Consider the following 10718-nt stretch of genomic DNA (forward strand, 5'->3'; position numbering starts at 1 on the left):
GGGAACTATGCTTATGTGCTATCTTTTTTCAAGAGATGAGAAGATTGATACCACTCTATGTTTGCACGCTGAATATATTGCCACTTATTGCCAGTTAACTTTGCTTAGCATAAAGAATGGGAACAGGGGGAAACACCTCGCCTGGCTCTGTGCCGTCCAGCAACTCTAAAGCTCACTAATTAACATGTTATATCTTGTTTGTTTAATCCCCACAAAAATCTAAATGTAAAAACCACAATTTTGTCATTTATCTTCTGACAAGAAAGCGAATGAGTGTATTTTCCAAAATGTGGAACTATTATTTAAACTTAAAACTTAACTCAAAATAATCTAACAGACATTACCACATCTATCTATGATTACATGACTATTTGTTTTATAGATGTATTTGTCTAACTTTCACTTTCACTGCTATTTAAACTTGAATCATGTTAAATTTAAAACCTTTACTACTATAGGAAGAAAGTACTTCCTCACTGTTATGGCAACCGGCCTGTTTGTGAAGCAACTTCTCCAGTGAGCAGAAAAGATATTGCATCTGTCAGTGGTTTCTGTTGAAGTTTCATACTTCTTCTTCCTATAAACCACATCTGAGGTAAAGACATTGAGCGGGAAAGTCACAGTGCTGAGACCCGCCCAAATAGTGGTTTGGAAACCTCTTTTTACTGCACTAGAAAAGACACAATATTCCGCTTAAAATCACTGTGTTCTTTACCCTGAATACCTACAGCACGTTTTCTGTCTGCACTGACTGGACTAACTTGTCTCCTCGTGCAGGAGCCTGCAGTCTGGAGGGCCTGTTTAGGCCTCCCCCAAGCCTATAAATACCAGGCCCTTTGGTCTCTTCCTCTCTCTCCTAGGATCCACAGGTTTTTCGGTCCAGGTTTTGATTTGTTTGAACATTTTGCTGCCTGCAACACTTGCACATTCCTCACTCATCTATACATTCCACTCACTACCAATGCATTTAATCTCTACACCCCATGCTTATTTGTAGATAGTTGTGCTCGTTTCTAATAAACTACTTTGTGGCACTTTAACTTGACTGGTCTCCCCTCCTTGTCACGTGCATTGAGCCAGTTTGTGACCGTACACAACGGGATGCCGGTTCAAAACATTAAAATGTCCCTTGACTGACCTGTGTGGACACATTTCAACATATAGACACAGTCCATAGTGCTGAATACATCCTTTTACCGTAAATAAAGACTGATTTGGTGAAGCAGACAGGTTTGGATCCTGAAGGTCACGTTGTTGCCTCTTCCTGTGTGTACAGTAAATGAAGGGGGGTGTCCTCTTTCAGTGTCACTGCCTGGAAGTGGACAGCTTCACTGCCCCCTCCTCTCTATCTTACGCTGCTGGTATCTGAAATCTAACATCTGGGACAGATGTTTCTGTGATTGTCCCAGAGTTTCCCACAGTTCTTGTGTGTGCATGTGTGTATTTTGGTTTTCAGGTTTGCATGTGAGGCCCCTTGTTTTTTTCTTTGTCAGGCCTCCTAGGGCCTCCCACTTTAAACAGGATATGGCAGTTATCTGAAAACCATGGTGACAGAGAGGCCTTCCTGTAAGTTAGGGCAGGTCTTAAAACTGATAATAGTGAATCTATTTTGACAAAGGTTTAATGGGTATTCTTTTCTGGGCAAGTTGTAAATATCAGATAAGGGTGGTATTCGTATTAAATTAACTGAAGAGCTTAAGAAGAGCAATTTTTGTGGTCAGTTTGTTGCTCAATGACGACGTAAACTGAGACGAAATTAAATATAATAGAATTTGAATTTGAAAATGCAAAAGAAGTAAGCAATGTATTAATTGCTGTTGTGAAGAATTGGAAGCATTTTTAACAGCACACAAGCACAGGAAAGGAGTAGATGGTAAATAATTGCATGTAATTGTGGTGTACATAAACACTGCCCCAATGTGTGTGACCTACTTCTAAATGACTGGTTAAATTTGAGATACTTGTTGAAATTGGTAGTTCATCTTTTTTAACATCAAGCCACCATTTTCTTTTCTTTCTCACTCGCCCGCAAACACACTTAATGCATTCTTTCCACTCTGTTTTCTCCCTCATGTCTGACCCAGGAACAGCTAGGGAATATAACCTCAAGACAAACCACAAGATAAAACACTGTACTGTAGTAATATTCCACATTTATGACATGTGTTTAGGAAGAAATAGCCAATTAGGTCAGTGTAAGCGACTTTGTGAGCAATGCTCACATTACAAAGAGGGTGTGTGCAGGCTGTTTGTGTAGCTTTAATAAAGCTGGCAGATTTTCTAATATGATCTGGGTGACACTCCCTGTCTCCGAGATGTGTTCACCAGTTATTGGGGTAACGTAATGCCTTCTGCTTTTCCTGCCTGTCCCTCTTTTCCCTGTGAGTGTTCAGCAAAAGTTCAGCTAATTCAATCACTGCTGGATGACTCACACCACAGTGTCCCTTTCTGCACAGATGCACATGCACGCAGGCATGGATGCACACACGCACACACACAACACATGCACCATGATGCCTGGCTGGATGAGGTTTGTGAGGTTAGTGCTGCGTCAGCCTCTCAGGACACTTGTGAAATAATCTCTTGTTCCCTAGCCTGTCTATGTTTTATATCAGCTGATGCACGGTCATGCTTTTTCATTCTCTCTGTTGTTGATATTCTTTGTCATTCACTATTTTCTTGTCTGCATTTCCTTTCTTGGTGTCCCCTTTTAATACCAACCCAGACATTTCCCTTGCCATGAATACACCGCAGAGACCGACATAAAACACAGTCTGGAGCAACAATAATTCCTGTGACAAATAAATCTCAATTTTCATTAAACATTAACATATTTTCAGGGCTGGCTCTCTGTGGTACATTGTTGTTTGCTTACAGTAATCAAAGATGGCATCAGACAGTTTTTTTGTCACTAGTTTTATTCTTACTTATTAGTCATTACAGTGTACCTCCCTCTTAGCGTCTGTTACAACAGATTTCTACCAGCCACATAAGATAAATTTGACAACAAATTACTTCTATTCAAATGAAAAACGATTCACTGAAGTGTAGCATTGCATGCCATTTCCTGCATTTGCATGCCTTCTTGTGTGTCCATGTTTGCATGTGTTTGAATGTCATGCATGTGAGCACATGCAAAAAGATCAAGATACCATCATTTAACCGCAGTCTTTGAATGTTGTCGCAGCAGAGACTGTTATTACTGGCCAAGCCATCCAGATTTATTGAGCTCTACTGTACAGAGCCTTTCCACTTAGCCTAATGACTGCCAACAGGAATGACAGCAGATGGCTCTGTTACAGTACAGTGAGGGTGAAATATCCAAAGAGTGGACAAAAGTGCCCAATACTTACCATGTCTATTGTATCACTCCAGACCACAGACGCAGTAAGTTTATATGTGTCTGGGATATAAATCTTTGCCGGACACTTAGAAATTGATACAACATACATATGTTCAACAGTTTTTTTCATGGATACACAAATCAAGTAATTCATCATTCCCTGTACAATTTCTAAAGGCATAAAAAGCTTTTTATTCTTGGGAATGTGCACACATACAGTACAAACCAACTCAAGTACGCTTTCACAGCACTGACATAAACTACAGGTTACGTGGATCTTTGTATGCCATACGTACAAGTACATCATATATTCATCATCTGTTTGTCTGTCTGTCTGTCTGTCTGTCTGTCTGTCTGCTTGTTTGTGTGAATAAGCTGAATAAGCAGGATTTCCAACACAGAGAGCAGGAAGGCCCTTCCAAGCGCAGGAAATCAAGGTCAGTGTGACAATTGTGTGCATGTGTGTGTGTGCGTCAGAGAGAGAGAGAGAGAGAGAGAGAGAGAGAGAGAGAGAGAGAGAGAGAGAGAGAGAGAGAGAGAGACAGAGGAGGTTCTGTACTTACATTACCCCCTGGTGCATCATAATCTCTCCCATTTTTTCCTTCGTGTAGGGGGGGGACAAAAGTGTGCTTGTATTGTTTAATAAGCTCAGTGGAATACAGAGACCATAGTTGTCAGTCTTACTGTGCTCTTTGTTTGGATATTACAACTCTTAGAGAACCTCATGTAGCAGATCTTCTCATGTTTTCTTTTTTAGTGTGTGTGCATGTGGTTGTGGCACAGAGGCATAATTAAAGATGTTAATCCTTTAAAAGCACCTAAAGAACTGTGCTGGGTTAGTAAAGCATTCATGACAGCGTAGTTTGGTTAACTTATTCTGCCTGTTGTTCCACCCTCCATACAGAAGAGGAGAGCCTCCTTTCATTACCTTAAATACATGTAATATACCTCATAAAAAGAATGGGATATATACATATATACCTTTGTAAAACTTTCAAAACTAGATTCACTCATATTGTAATTTTTGAGGCCGTAGTTTATTGTGTTTTTATTTTATTTTGTGAGATGATTTTTTATCTCCCAACCCCCACCCCTAATAATATTCTTTGTAATGTTATCAGATGGGGTTAGAATACAAAAGACAGAGAGATTGACTGCAGATGGGACAGCCTTGGTTTGTGCATGCCAAGGCTGCACACACCCTCTCCTGTAGGTCTACTGACACTCAAATTCAAACTTAAGCTACACACTCAATCACATTATTAATCAACTACTCAACTCCATAATTTTACCCATTTTTAGCCCCCCACCCCTCCCAGTGCTTTGCCCCAAGACTCATCGCCAAGGTAACCGCCAGCACTGAGCTCCTCTCAGACATCCTGGCAAGGTGAGTGAACAAACACTGCACACACACACACACACACACACACACACACACACACACACACACACACACACACACACACACACACACACACACAGAATGTCCGTCCTTTCCTCTGGATCACTATTCAGACCGACAAAGAGAAGGCTCCCTAATCACTCATGAACAGACAAGTTATAGAACAAAAATTCTTTCATGAAGACACGTTGACGCATTGGGGGCACAACTGTGTGAACCATTTCCTCATACACAGAGTAATTCTTTTCACAAATATGTTCCCCTCCACATAAAAATCTAAGTTGTTTTTCCATCAGTGGAGGACAGCTCCAGCCAGAACTTTTTCCATTGTCAAATCAGTGCCCAACAGCTCCAGCATGCAAGAGCTGGAGGTGGCGAAGGGAGCGTAGAGAGAAGAGAGGAAGAAGCTTGTGTTGTTTTCCGTACCTGATAACCCTCCATCCTCTGGCTCCCTACCATCCGACCTGTCAGACGCCGTTTCCTGGAATTCTGATTCCTGAGGGGAATGTGGGAAGGGAACACAAAGGAATACTGTCAGTCACTGTAAGGCCATCTGAATCTGAATAACAAACAATGAATCTAATGGACATTACAATATGTACATGCCTGCATGAGGCTGAACCAAGCAAAGTGTAATTATGGGGCAATAAAAAGGTAAAGCCAAGGATCTTAGCACAATGGCTAATTTTAGACAATACTCGTCATACATGATGTCACACATTTTGCTTAATGTCAACAGGAGGTATTTCAACCAAGTAAATAGTGTCTTACTATTGCCATATATGGCCAAGGACACTAACAACCAAGGGACTGGAATTCAGGGCTTATCACCCTTTTATCTCCTGCTACATGTCTGCATGCAACACAACAAGAAATTACTGTCAGATACAGTTCAAAGCCAGTGTTACATGTAGGATAGACAGTGATGGTTCTATAAGGTAATGCTCATGTTCTTTGCTCTCTGTCATCCTGTTTAAACCACCTCCACCATTAAAAGAGACTGAAGAATCTGTATGATTGTTTATAGTTAAACATTATTTCATGAATCATAAAATCATTGTTCCTGTGGGTGTGGGTGTGGGTGTGGGTGTGTGAGACCAAGTCGTTTCTGCTCTGGATATTGGATGTGTCCCATAAACACGTCTGCCTTTGAGGGAGGGGCCAGAGATAAATGCAACAACCGTAATATCACACACTGATATGGACAAACACACACACACACACACACACACACGCACTTACACACACGCACACACACACACACACACACACACACACACACGCACACACACACACACACACACACACACACACACACACACACACACACACACACACACACACAAAGATAAAGCCTCAGGGCCCAGGAGATCAAAGTTACATACAGTATGTTGCTTTGATGGATATATCTCAACAAAGACACTAATGATTAAGTCAGAGGAATTGCACATTGTGGAATGACACGATGGACTGGCACATAATACACCAAAAGTCACCCTCTCATGTCGTTATTCATGCTCACGTACTCCTACTCATTTCTCTTTTTGGACACCCTATACAGCCGTATACAGTCGTTAATTGCCAGTATTTTCACATTCAGTCCCTTGAGCTCTTCAACAGAGAGGACATTAATTAGCGCCTCAAGGGCAGGAATCACTAAGGCTTTTGGCTGTGATTTGTGAGGGGTCAGCTGTGGAGATGGGGGGGCTACAAGGCTTAATGGACATGCTCAGATCATGCCTGGGCTCCACTGGATCAATTCCTTGATCCTGCTGCCTAGATCATAGTTCAATAAGGAAGCAACCCTGGGTGTAAGCTTACACGTTTAATATTTGCTTTGCTACAGCAAACATTGTGAAACCTCTTTCCTGTTAACAGATAAAGTCAGAAACATAGATTGTGTAAAAACACTCTTTTGCAACTCATTCTGATACAGCACAATAATGGCTATGTTGGAGGAGGTCACAGTTGTATACAGTACAATCACATTCTTATAACCCTGGGAGGTGTCCTCTACATGTATTGTAGTGTTGGCCTATGAGCAGCTTTGCTGCAGTTTTATTGTGAGGCTGGTGCAAGGTAATTAAAGGGCGCCTTTATGTAAACCGTTAAATAATGGTTACAGTTGGCTCAATGTTTTAGTCGGTCAAGGATTTCTCATACTTTCAGCTTTCACGGCACATTTCTCAACTTAGACTGTATCAAAAGTGACAATCCTCTGGCTTAAAACGATCAAGCCAACAGATGTCAAAACATCTGCTGATGAAATGTCTCTCTTTGTATGAAGTAATCAACAGTGTAAATTCCAGGATTCCTATTAAAACCAGCACCTCCTCCCTCTCATTCTCATGCAGTTTCCACTGCTGATCAGCATTATTGATCAGAGCCTGAGGTGCCCAGCTTACATAATGTGTCATCCTCTTCTTGGAATGGGGGTGGGGGGTCGTATATATAGCTGTATATATATCATATATCATGTATATATATATGAGCATAAACACCGAGACAAAGACACACGTGTGTGTTTAGAGATCAAGAGACAGATCATGTTGAACAGGAGCTCAGGACACATTTCACTGACACCTAATCTACAGTCACTAAGACAAACATTGAGCGTGTGTGTGTGTGTGTGTGTGTGTGTGTGTGTGTGTGTGTGTGTTTGTGTGTGTTTCAGAGCTTTACATCTTATTGATAAGAATATTTTGTAGTATTCTGAAGAGAAATTAATTAATTAAATCCTGACACGGGGAGAGCAGTGTCTACTTACGCCACCATATCAATAACTTATTAATGTATCTTCTATACCCACCTTGTGGTGATATAATGTATTACAGGAAATCGAAAATCAACTGCAATTTCTTTTTTACTCCATAATTAATTTTCTTCCTGTCAAAATGATTGCTGTCATACTGAATTATGTTATTGATTATTATTGACAACATCAGTTGTAAACAGAATTTACTGACCACAGCCGTCTTACCTTAGGTTGTCTGATAATAATGGAGGGTCTGGGTATTTGAGGATATTTCAGCTCCAGCTCAGGACTAAACTCCACCTCCAGCTCATCATCCTCTGAGCTCTGGGAGAGGCTACGACAGGCCGGGGGTGACTCAAGGCATGGGTCCTCACCTGTGTCCTGCAGGTGGCAGATAGAGTGTGAGTTGGTTCCATTTACTTTTATGGTTCTGGTGGAGTGGTTAGAGATACAGCTGACAGTCCTCTGAGGCTGTTTGTGCTGCTGCTCCTGTGGGCTGCATGGTAGGGCTTCTGGTTGGGATATAACTGGGTCTGCTGCCGGATGTCCATGGTTATTTGTGCTTTGCCTGGAATTGTTTTGCTCCTGAGAAGGTGCTGGATCAGTGTTAACATCAGATGAATTATCAAAACAGTGGCCCAGAGAGGAACAAGGTAGTCCGTGCATGCTGGCGGATTTCAGAAATGACCAAAACAGAGAGTAAAATTAACTCTAATTGCACTGACATCAGGTGGATCTGGGGTTTTTCAGTGTGTGGGGCAACATTAGGCAGTTAACCTGGAGTAGCATTTTGTACATCAGCAAACACTTGAGCAGAGTATGAACAATAACCAGTAAGGAATATACATAATTTCCTTTAAGTGGTAAGAAGGCAAATGCACTATATAACAACGTGCCAACCATTTCCCCACTTTTGAAGTAACAAATGAAATAAAAACATCTCTTTATCCAGTGAAGACATTCAGTTTGATCCATGCCAACAAATATCTTCAAAAGCTGTCCTCCATGTCAGCATGTCTTGGTGTGTCATAGCAGAATTAGTTGTCCACTTAACCAGCAGCAGCAGCAGCAGCAGCAGCAGCAGCAGCAGCAGCAGCAGCAGCTGTGTCAATGGATCATCAGTTTATCCCAGACTTAACCTTAAAAGTCCAGTCTGTGTCGGCCATCTCACGGTCAGTAGGGCAATCTGTCAGCACATCATTCTCTCTTTCTCTCACAGAAAATAGATTCCTAGCCAGGTTTCTTCAGCCACTCTTTACAAGCGAGGGTCACTCTTTCTTCAGCCCTTCGTAGTCCCTTATCTGCCTCCTTACAACCTTTGTCTATGTGAGTGTGAGAGTCTCTGGGTTTTCTGTGTGTGTGTGTGTGTGTGTGTGAGTTGCAGTGTGTCAGTGCTGGGTGTCTCATTACTTGACCAGGTAGTCCCTGGTCTATTTAACAAATGGGCTCTGGTTACCATCTGATTCAGGGTCAGTTACTAATACACTTGCTCTAAACTTCCCTACCATTAATTAATGAATCCATCTGATCACAGAGCAGTGGCCTAGAGTGTAGAGGTTTTTGGAGTATTACAGATGGTTGAATATGACAGTTCAGGTTACAGGCAAACACGTAAGCGATAGGCCTCAGATGAGAAAGAGAAAGGAGGGAAGAGAGGGAGGGAGAAAGAGAGAGAGAGAGAGAGAGAGAGAGAGAGAGAGAGAGAGAGAGTTTATCCAGCCTGGTCTACTGGTGAATATGTATTTTTTATAAACAACATCAAGCGTAGAGTTTTGACAAAAATGCAGAGCATCTTACTGGCCATTAGGTTTCAGAATGTTTCCCAGGATTTGGATTGGTTATTTAACAATTACAGCAGACGCTATTTCGATGTATTTTTGAAAACTTATATACCAATAAAATGCAACGGATAGTCTATGTGGTAGCAGGTGGGTTATGGAAAAACACTAATCTCCATTGCAAACACCCAATCCATCATCTCAGCTTCATCAGGGGTTAAATAGCCTGCCATTAAACTCGCCCAGGATGCCCAATATATAGTGTGACAGTATGTCTTGGCCATAAAGTATATGGGGGAGCAACACTTGTGAACACTGCATTTCAAAATAAAAGGGTTGAATTTATACTTCCAGAAAAATCAAATACCACATTCAAATTTAGTTTAAAGATGAATTACAGGTGTACCTTTGGTCCAACTGATTCATTGGGTGGCAAGTTCAAATGAATAGGCTACAGTTTGGTCATAGTGCAGAGATGACTGAGATTTAATTAAAATAGTATTGGTGCCCAGAAATATAGGGCAGGGACCAGAAATTAGAGGAGTAAATACTTTAAACTATTGATTGATTAATTGCCACAGTATTGTTTTTTTTTGTTTGTTTTTTTAAATATATTGCCCACTCTAATCTATATTGCTCTTCTGTTTTACAATGGTAATGTGACCCTCTTGCTCCCCAGACATCTTCTCCTAAGCAGTGATCTGTTGCTGAAGGTTGGGAAGATTGTGGTACACTCTGATAGCAGCAGGACTCAGTCTTGTAGTCTGGAGGAAAGATAGATTTAGATTTATTGTCCAAAAGGGATATTGTTTCCACAGCCAGTACACATTGCAACACACAGCAACATACATATATACACCTGTCAACATACAAATATAGTCAGTACACAAAATCTCTGTGAATGCATTCATCATCAGTGAGGCAGATTGTTCAGGGCTGCTATTGCAGAGGGGACAAAACTCCTGCTGAAACGAGCTCTTCGCCATTTGAGAGGCCTGTATCTCCGGCCAGATGGAAATAATGTGACGTGTTGATTGAAGGGTTGATCAGTGTCATTTGCTATTGTAAGTGCTAGGAGTGTGCCGGCTCTGAGCTTCATATCTGAGAGATTGGGAGTGGGCAGGCAGATGATTTTGGACTCAGTGTGTGTGATGCTGGTAAGTTTGTTTTTGTTGGAGACGGTTAACATGGTGACTGACTAATATTAATAAAACATTTACACTTGCATTTATTTATTTAAGAGTAGACATTGCTTAGGTAGTAGACCTCAATCGTAATATCTGTCTTCTAAAGATGTATTTCAATAAGCCCTCATGTAAATATATTCAGTTTGTTTCCCTCTCTTTCTCATTTAAAAAAAAACTAAATCTGTTATGAACACACAGAGTCTCTCCAACATTCTCTCTTCTTGAGGCAGCTCCGTGTTGTGAGTGTAACACA

Source organism: Perca flavescens, chromosome 8 (assembly GCF_004354835.1).
Source record: "Perca flavescens isolate YP-PL-M2 chromosome 8, PFLA_1.0, whole genome shotgun sequence".
NCBI lineage: Eukaryota > Metazoa > Chordata > Actinopteri > Perciformes > Percidae > Perca > Perca flavescens.